Here is a 10,337-nt window from a genome sequence, read left to right on the forward strand (position 1 = left end):
GTGCAAAGGAGGAGTGAGTTTCAAGCCCAATCCATTAAAAGCACATTCAAATGGATCCCTGTAAGATTTCCCTGTGACGTAATCAGAGACAATAGCAAGAAGGGTACCTGGTTTTCTCCAACTGGCTTGCTCCAAATGTCACCAGTGCAGAGACTAGAAAATACCATCTCGCTCCTCCTAGAGCTTCTCTAAGTGAATCACTGGGACTAGGGACTGCTGGAGCTTTACCTTCTTTTCTTTGGCAAAAATGACAGCCTCAGTGGCACCTCCTGCATGGCCCAGAGGCACCACCCCTTGCTTCCAATTTCAGTATTATTCCAAACTAACATGAATCGTTGAGTGTGGCTGGGCACCAAAGGAAATTCTAACTGCACCAAGAGAAAACTTTAGATGACCACGAGGCTCTAATGTATTGCATCAATTTAACCACATTAGTTAAGAGAAAAACAGAAAGAGAAACAAAAAATGAACAATTTGAAGGAGAGTTTTCATGCTATTAAGTGTCATATTGCTATTCTTTCTACTAAGTACCTCTGTAAAATAACAGTAATAATTTCTAATGTTTTATATGTGTAAATATAGGTATGTATACATTTTCATATAAATATTTATATTTATACATATATTACATGGTTTATAACATTGAAAATATTCTTTTAGAACATCAAGTTCAACATGTCAAAACACTCTCACTACCTTCACCTTCCAAACACGTGCCACCACGACTATCTTATTTCAGTGACTGACATGACCATCTCCTGGTAAGAAGGCTGGAAATTACCTTTGACTTGTCTCTTGCTGCCTCTATCCATCAGTCCTGTGGAAAATTCCTCCAGATCTCACTCACTTCCACCTCCTCTTTCTAAATTCAGTCTTTCTTCCTTGCAACCTATCTGCACAAAACCACCAGATTAACTTAGCACAGTTGCTCTATGATTCAGTCAGGCCCCCAGTCAAAACTTTCAGTAGCTCCTCGTTGTCAACTCAATCTCTTCGCAGTCACTCAAGACCCTCAGCATTCTGGCCACACCTATCTTTCTTATACCTGTACTCCACACTAATCCCATTACTTCCATTGCCAAGCCCTTCCCTCTGCCAGTCCTCCCTCCCCCAGAGGGTCAACACCACACTGTCACTGCAACTGTTTGCTTTTTGGGATGAAGTCTCTCTGTGCTGTCCAGGCTGGAGTGCAGTGGCACAATCTCAGCTCACTGCAACCTCCGCCTCCCAGATTCAAGCAATTCTCCTGCCTCAGCCTCCTGAGTAGCTGGGATTACAGGCACCCACCACCACACCTGGCTAATTTTTGTATTTTTAGTAGAGATTGAGTTTCACCATGTTGGCCAGGCTGGTCTTGAACTCCTGACCTCAAGTGATCCTCCCACCTTGGCCTCCCAAAGTGCTGGGATTACAGGCATGAGCCACCACGTCCAACCCTGAAAAGTTTCAATCCAAAGGGCAAGCTGGATCAGTTTAGGATTTGGGAGAATACTCTGACTCAGGGTGGAAGAGCGGATTGTAAGAAGGACAAATGGAAATGGGAAGAAGGACTGGGAGGCTGCTGTGAGGGCACAGGAGAGACAGTGTAGCATGGACTGGGTCTGCCCGTGGCAGAGAGGGGGAAGAGCACCACATCCTGCCAGTGCACAGGGCACTGCTACTTCCGGGCAGCCTGCACAGGCCAAAAACCACAGCCATGTTTGCTCTGCACCAATCCAAGGAGATTCTCTCTCTTTTCCTATTGTGACAGTCTGAGGTCTCGGTCCCAAGGGAGTGTTGACTTACCCTAAGGTCAGCCCCATCACTCGTCACTCGTGTCCAGGGATGTCTCAATCCAGAGATGAACACAGCTTGGGCTTCAGCTGGCTCCCTACGGTGGGATGGTAATGCCTAGGGGATTGGCTGGTTGTCAGAGAATGGAAAATAAACTATGTGTTGGAGGCACAAGAAAATTTCAGAATCACCATTGGGTAACATTTGCATCATGTATCAGTGGACAGTTAAACAGATACATTTCAGCACACTGTAAGCGGGGTGGGTGGCCCAGAGTTTCTATGTAGAAACCATTTTTGGGTTGGAAGCAGCTGGCAGTGAGGTGGGGGACTTGAAGCCACATGTGTATTCCACCTCTTAGAAGGCTGAGAAAATATCAGTCAGTTATTTATTCTTATACTTTAAGTTCTAGAGTGCATGTGCACTACATGCAGGTTTGTTACATATGTATACATGTGCCATGTTGCTGTGCTGCACCCATTAACTCTTCATTTACATTAGGTATATCTCCTAATGCTATCCCTCCCCCTTCCCCCCACCCCACAACAGGCCCTGGTGTGTGATGTTCCCCTTCCTGTGTCCAAGTGATCTCACTGTTCAATTCCCACCTATGAGTGAGAACATGTGGTGTTTGGTTTGCTGTCCTTGTGATAGTTTGCTCAGAATGATGGTTTCCAGCTTCATCCATGTCCCTACAAAGGACAGGAACTCATTCGTTTTTTATAGCTGCATAGTATTCCATGGTGTATATGTGCAACATTTTCTTAATCCAGTCTATCACTGATGGACATTTGGGTTGGTTCCAAGTCTTTGCTATTGTGAATAGTGCTGTAATAAACATACATGTGCATGTGTCTTTATAGCAGCATGATTTATAATTCTTTGGGTATATACCCAGTAATGGGATGGCTGGTTCAAATGGTAGTTCTAGTTCTAGATCCTTGAGGAATCACCACACTGTCTTCCACAATGGTTGAACTAGTTTACAGTCCCACCAATAGTGTAAAAGTGTGGAACTTATATTTAAAAGGAAAGCAGAGGGGCGTCAATTTGAGTCATGCATGTTGTAAGAAATGTGGGTTTTCACTTCCGTGGCCCTGGACTTTACCCTTGACCACCGGGTAACAATGATTGTCCCCTTGAGCTCACCACCACCTCCAGGACTGCCTGTGTCACATGAGCCATCCAGGCTCCCGGGACTCTTAGGCTGTGGCCCTCACGGAGCTTTTACTCCTGACAGGGTCATGGCCAGGATGCTGGTGCAGACCATCCACACAGGCACCCAGAAGCTCCAAGACATTGAGGCCAAGCAGAATGTTGAAGAGAAGATGGTGGCTCCCAACCACACCGGCCTTAGCATTTACCCTACCAATCCAAAAGAAAAAAACTCTCTGAGGTGGGCAGGAAAATTTGAGGAGGTCCAAATTGCACACATTAAAGCATCCTACAACAACACAGAGATCCAGGTAATCTCTGCCACTAATCAGCCCTTTGCCCATACTTTCTGGGCACAGAGGAATTTCTGAATGCTGAGAAGGAGGCAGGCATTGATGCACTGACAGCAGGCATAGCAGCAGCGACAAAAGCTACAGGAAAGGGTGTTACCCACATCTGAGTTGTGGTGAAAGGCCAGGGGCCAGGACACCTGTCTGCCATCCAGGGACTGACCATGGGTGGCCTGGAAGTGATCTCAGTCACCACAACACCCCCATCCCACACAATGGCTTCTGCCCCAGGAAGGCTCCAAGGCTGTGATGGAAGGGAAGCTTATACCTGAACCTAACCTCAAGTCTCAGCTCCAGTTGGACCTTGTGGAAAGCTCACTGCCAGAGCTCTTTCCAGAATATGGCTTGTTGGAAATCCTTCAGACAGTAAGGGAGAGTTTTGCCTTCTTACATAGTGTCCTTTGCTTGCACTTCCAGCTGGAGGTGAATGTGCCCCAGAAGTGAACTTTGCATCCTTAGACAAGAGGGGAGCTATAGGGGCAGCTGTGGCCTAGGCCCAACCTCTGCTCTGAGAAAACAAAATAATGTCTGTACCATCTGTTGTAAATAAATAAATGGAAAGGAGATTGTAAAAGTTTGAAAAAATTGTAGGCTGGCCAAGTGATAGAAAAGAAAAACCCATTTTCTGGGAAAGAATTCAAACTGGCTGCAGAAATTTATGTAAGTAAAGAGGAGCCAAAAGTTAACAGCCAAGACAATGGAGAAAATGCCTTGAAGGTGTTTCAGACACCTTCATGGCAGCCCCTCCCATCACAGGTTCAGAAACCTAGGAGGGAAGAATAGTTTTGTGGGCAGGGCCCAGGGCCCCACTGCCCTGTGCAACCTCGGGTCACTGCTCCCTGCACTGCAGCTGCTCCAGTTCTAGCTGTGGCTAAAAGGACCCCAGATATGTCTCAGGCCACTGCTCCAGAGGGTGCAAGCCATAAGCCTGTGTGGCTTTCATGTGATGTTTAGCCTGTGGGTATGCAGAGAGCAAGAGTTGAGGTTTGGGAGCCTCCACCTAGATTTCAGAGGATGTATGAAAATGCCTGATGTCCAGGCAGAATTCTGCTGTAGGGACAGAGCCCTCATGGAGCCTACTAAGGCAGTGCAGAGGGTAAATATGGGGTTGGAGCCCCCACACAGAGTTCCCACTGGGGAACTGGCTAGTGGAGCTGTGAAAAGAGGTTCATTGTCCTCCAGACTCTAGAATGGTAGATCTACTGACAGCTTGCACCTTGTGCCTGGAAAAGCCGCAGACCCTCAGTGCCAGCCTGGGAAGCCATCCAAGGGTGCTATACCCTGCAGAGCCATAAAGGCAGAGATATCCAAGGGTATGGAACCCACCCCTTGCATCATTGTGGCCTGGATGTGAGACATGGAGTCAAAGGAGATTATTTTGGAGCTTTAAGATTTAATGTCTGCCCTGATGGGTTTCAGACTTGCATGAGTCCTGTAGCCCCTTTGTTTTGGCTGATTTCTCCCTTTGGAATGGGTGTATTTACCCAATGCCTGTACCTTCATTGTATCTTGGAAGTAGCTAACTTGTTTTTTATTTTACTTACTAATAGGCAGAAGACAATTGTCTTGTCTCATATGAGACTTTGGACTGTGGACTTTGGAGTTAATGTTAAAATGAGTTAAGACTTGGGGGACTATTGGGAAGGCATGACTGGTTTTGCAGTACGAGAAGGACATGAGATTTGGGAGGAGCCAAGTGCAGAATGATATGGTTTGGATTTGTGTCCCTACCCAAATCTCACGTCGAATTGTAATCCCCAATGTTGGAGGAGGTAGTGGGAGGTGATTGGATCATGGGGGCAGATTTCCCCTTTGCTGTTCTTATGATAGTGAGTGAGTTCTCACAAGATCTGATTGTTTAAACCTGCATGTTATGCACATGTACCCTAGAACTTAAAGTATAATAATAAAAAGAAAACAACAATATAAACTACAAAAAAAACAAAGATACAGAAAGTCCAGAAATACAGCAACAAAAGTTCTTCTCTTTTTAATTTTTGAAAGTCTAATAAAGTGATGCTTGATCAAAAAAAAAAAAAAAAAAGAGTGTGTAGCACCTCTCCCTTCACCCTCTTCTTCCTTCTCTGGCCGTGTAGGACTTGCCTCTTTCCTCTTCACCTTCTGCCATGATTTTAAGTTTCCTGAGGCCTCCCCAGTCATATTCCTGTACAGCCTGCAGAACCATGAGCCAATTAAACCTCTTTTCTTTATAAATTACCCAGTCCCAGGTAGTTCTATATAGCAATGTGAGGATGGACTAACACAGTGCCCTTCCACACTGAACTAAAATGACCTGGGCCTTGGCTGGGCACGGTGGCTCATGCCTGCAATCCCAACATTTTGGGAGGTCAAGGCAAGACAATTGCTTGAGACCAGGAGTTCAAGACTAGTCTGGGCAACATAGCAAGACCCTGTCTCTACAAAAAAAAAAAATTAAAAATTAGCCAGACTCAAGTTTGAGGCAGGGGGATCGCTTGAGCTCAGGAGTTTGAGGCTGCAGTCAGTCATGATCACACCACTGCACACTGGCGTGGGTGATAGAGTGAGACTTTGTCTCTACAATAAATAAATAAAAATAATAATAATAATAATAAATAAAACAAAACAATCTTACTCAGAAATTGAAAAGACACCTTTTCCTTATTTTTCTCCATCCAAGAAGCTAAGTGACAAAGGCCGAGGATAAGAACAAGCAGTTTTCCAAGGTCATAAAGAAGAAGAATTGAAGATGGCCATGCTCACAGCCAACAGGAAGTTCAGAGTTTGGGGAGGGAATATTGATCACTTTCATGTAAGGATTATTGTTCTTATTTTAGAAAGTTCTTATTCAAAATGTTCTTGTAGACATTTTCCTGCTTTTATTTCAAATAAATACTTGCTTTTGTTTCACTTTCATTCAAGCCTTTGGTTTAAAAATAAAATGAGCCAGAAATGATCATTCAGAACAGATATTCTCAGAGCAGAAAATCTTATTTCCTAACATAGGAAATATGTTAGGACATATGTTTATTATTTCCATTGATTTCTTACAAGTGGCCTAGAAAAAAATCTCTCCTTCTTCTACTGCTGTGAACACTGATTTCTAGGAATTCTTGCACCAACTGGAGGACAGTTAGCTGGAATTCAATAGAATCATATTTTAAATATGGCACTTGACTTCACAGCCACCCTTTCTCCACAATTCTTCTACCATTTCATATGTCGAAGGAGTCACCTGGATGCACATCTGGAAGGAGCCACCTGGGCCTGGAATGTGAAGAAGCCACTTTGAAGAACTAGCATTGATGCAGAAACCACTCTTGTGAGTAAATCATCTTGGCTTCCTCTCCCCGCCACCACCCATCCCTTGTCCATCTGAAGGTTGATGGACATTTAGATCCAACCCAAGGAAATGGGTTTTTATTCCCTCCCTGTCTGTCTCTTTCTCCCTTGGTCTTCTTGCAATACAAATCTCAACTAGGATTTCTATTAACTTTAAAACTCTTAAGACAAGATGAAAATTCAGATATCTCTTAGTCCATTCCTTGCCTCTGGGCCTGTTTGCTCTTTTTTTTTTTTTTTTTTTTTGAGACGGAGTCTTGCTCTGCCGCCCAGGCTGGAGTGCAGTGGCCAGATCTCAGCTCACTGCAAGCTCCGCCTCCCGGGTTCACGCCATTCTCCTGTCTCAGCCTCCTGAGTAGCTGGGACTACAGGCGCCCGCCACCTCGCCCGGCTAGTTTTTTGTATTTTTTAGTAGAGACGGGGTTTCACCGTATTAGCCAGGATGGTCTCGATCTCCTGACCTCGTGATCTGCCCGTCTCGGCCTCCCAAAGTGCTGGGATTACAGGCTTGAGCCACCGCGCCCGGCCAGGCCTGGTTGCTCTTAATCCATCTACCAGGTAGCTCTGTGGACAGCTGTGAAAAATCTCCGTAGTCACCAACTGCAACTCTTCCACATATAGTTTGTCTTGTTTCTGATTTCTTGAATCCAACGGATATCACAAAGCTTTATTTTGTTTTCTTCATGGCATTATCTGAGGCCTTGTTAAATCTTTCTTACTTATGTGTTCAACTGTCTCCATCTTCTGGCATTTACATTCCCTGAAAACAGAACTTTTTCTTGGTTATTGCTCGGTCTCCAACAACTTGTGAGCTGGGGATGATGGCTCATGCATCTAATCCTAGCACTTTAGGAGGCTGAGGCAATAGGATCACTTGAGCTCAGAAGTTTGAGACCAGCCTCAGCAACATCGTGAGACCCTAAATATTAAAATATGTATATTATTTTTATTATTTAATAATTAAAATTATCATTACATCCACTAAAAATAAAAAATAAAAAAAATTATCCAGCATAGTGGCATGCTCCTGTGGTCCCAGCTACTCAGGAGGCTGAAGCAGGAGGATCACTTGAGCCCAGAAGTTGAAGGATACAGTGAGCTGCACCCCAGCTTGGACAGCAGAGCTGTCTTATTCATTGAAACATAATGAATGTCTCAATGAATGAGTAAATACTTGCGGATTGATAGCAGTCAAAGTGAGGATATGTTAACAAAGCATCCATTTTCCCTCATACTTTTACACAAGGAACTGTGCAATATGATTGAATTAAATACTAAATGGTTATAAGTAAAGAGATGGTCCAGAATATTCTTCCCATAGGAGGAATGTCAAGGTGTAAAGACTTAAGCAAGCCTGTGAGTGTTGAGCAAAGTCAGTCGGTGGCAATGAGCCCACCCATCCAGAAAGGGCCTTTAGACTAGGGCTTCCCAAACTTCAATGTGCAGGAATCTCTTGGAGGGTTTTGTTAAAATGAGGTTCAGATTTGGGTGTGGTGGCGGGCAGTGGCCCAGTCTCTGCCTTTCTAATAAGGTCATGGGTGATGCCGTGTGGGTGACGCCAGTCTTTGCACCACATTTTGAGTCGTGAGGCTGTAGATAGCCAAAGGTGTTCAAAAGAATTGCAACCCTTATTTTGCCTTAAGGACAGAATGCTGATCAGCTAAAAGTGTTGATTGTTCTTTTGTTCTTCTTTTTATCTTTTTCCCAGATACCCTAACCCCCACAAGTACACAAACATATAACCACCATGGAAAATATTCCAAATATGGAAATTAGTCACTTGGTAGTTGGCAGGCTGCTTAATGCATTGGGAAAACAATAGGGTCTGAAAAATTATATGGAAGCAATTTCATTCCCATTTAATGCTTTAACCTGTTTTTCTGTGGCCACTGATGTAAAAAAAAAAAAAATGCTCAGATTGATCCAGAAAGGAATCTTGAGACTTCACACATATTATTTCATTGCTTCACAGATGTTTGGAAGAGGAAGAGAAAAGTAATTCATAGACCAAGAGCGACTCTTCTTCAGATCCACTCCACACAGAGATTTTTCCAGTTCCTATGTTAGTGCAGCCCACACACCATTTTGCCTCTTTGTGGGGGAATATAAGATGTATTCTTCCTTTAAGCTATTTACTATGGCTAAAATGATACTCAGCCCTCCAGATGTTTATATAACAGAGAGCCAAAGAGCGCGAGACAAAAGGAGAACAGTTCTGCAACAGAGACACTGAGGGCTCCATTCATTGGGAAGGACCCGCTGACTTCCACGTTCGGCCCAGCTGTTTGTTCCAAAGTCACCCGGACTGTTGAAGGCTGTTGCCCCCCTGCTGCATGGGCCCCAGCAGGAGAAATCCGAACAGAAGGAGAGCGAGTGCTTGTGGTCTTCTCTGCGGCCTTCACTGCTTGCAAGGCCACAGAAGGGACAATCTTGAGTCTGAGGTCACCAAAGTTCTTCTGACTTTGCTTCAGCCCTGTCTCTCTGACAGCCATGACCCTATTTCTCTCCCCAGTCCAGGCCACATTTTCTGAAGAATGGAGACCCTCACTATCACAAAAGCCCAGGCAGAGGCCCCAGGAGGGCAAAAGCAACCTGAACCTTCTTCTGGCTTCCTTTCTTGGCACTCTCTGTTCAGGATGAGAGGAGTTATTGTGTCAAAGCTCACTTATCAGTTTGCCCATCTGATAGATAGAAATTAAACACAGGCGGGCACCTTCTCAGAAAATGAAAGTGGGACTCCAGTCCTGCCTCGATAAACACAACCTGCCCTTAGACCTCGCACACAAGGTTATTACTAGGGTAGCAGCGCTCCATCTTCTGGCCACGTAAGAGGGACGTCCCAGCCAGTGTTTCACATGTATATGTACACTCACATGCCTGCACACACTCACACACCAGCACACACTCACACATGGACACAGTTACAACTCTACACACTCACAACCCTGCATATTGGCCTGTGTACACTCACATGCCCTTACACACACTCTCACTTGCACACACACACCGGGCACACACACAGACTGTGGAATAACAATGCCTTCCAAGAAAAACCCTCCATAGTTTCCAATCCAATAACTTCTAACCAGGGACTCCCACCTTGAAAATATCCTGTCCCGTTCCCACTTCCATGGTCCGCTGTTTTCACACCTAGGACCCCTTGGTAGGCCTTCCTGAGAGAAGAACCTAAGAAGTCCTGAGAACCACTTCACAGCACCACAGTTCTTGACCCTTCAGCTGCCCCGGGTTCTGCTTGCTCTTGGAATCCTGCTGCACCTGGCATCCTGGCCCACCTACTCGCTCCCGCATCTCTTTCCCCAGTGCCCACCTCCTTCTTGACAACATCCACGGGCTCCAGTTGCCCTGGTCCTGGAACGTCATCTTGCTCTTGCTCCTCCCAAGGCTTGGTGTCCCATCCCTGCAGCTGACAGACGTCCCCAAGGCCGGCCACCTGCCTGGGTCTCTGAATAGTGCCTGCTTCCATGGCCTGCCTCTGAGGGCAAGTCAGTCCTGTCATCAGGACCCGCTGGCACCTCTTGCTGGACTTCCCCAGCCCCATCGGTTGCCTGGGTGACTGCTGGTTGCCTAGCACCGTATTTAAACAGCCAGATGGGTTTCCTGTCATTGACCATCCTGGGTCTATCTCGACCCTTCAACACCTGGACTGCCAGGTTCCATCTCCCAGGCTACCCCGCCTCCCATCCCTGCATCCATCTATGTCAAGAGATAAAATTCTTA

At 45.5% G+C, this 10,337-nt stretch overlaps 1 pseudogene; it reads left to right on the forward strand.

Moving 5' to 3' along the window:
* The first annotated feature begins 2,846 nt into the window (after positions 1-2,846).
* On the forward strand, positions 2,847-3,528 carry LOC117069084 (annotated as a pseudogene).
* The last annotated feature ends 6,809 nt before the right edge of the window (positions 3,529-10,337 follow it).

The sequence above is a fragment of the Trachypithecus francoisi genome, unplaced genomic scaffold, assembly GCF_009764315.1.
Source record: "Trachypithecus francoisi isolate TF-2019V2 unplaced genomic scaffold, Tfra_2.0 Lachesis_group21, whole genome shotgun sequence".
Lineage (NCBI taxonomy): Eukaryota > Metazoa > Chordata > Mammalia > Primates > Cercopithecidae > Trachypithecus > Trachypithecus francoisi.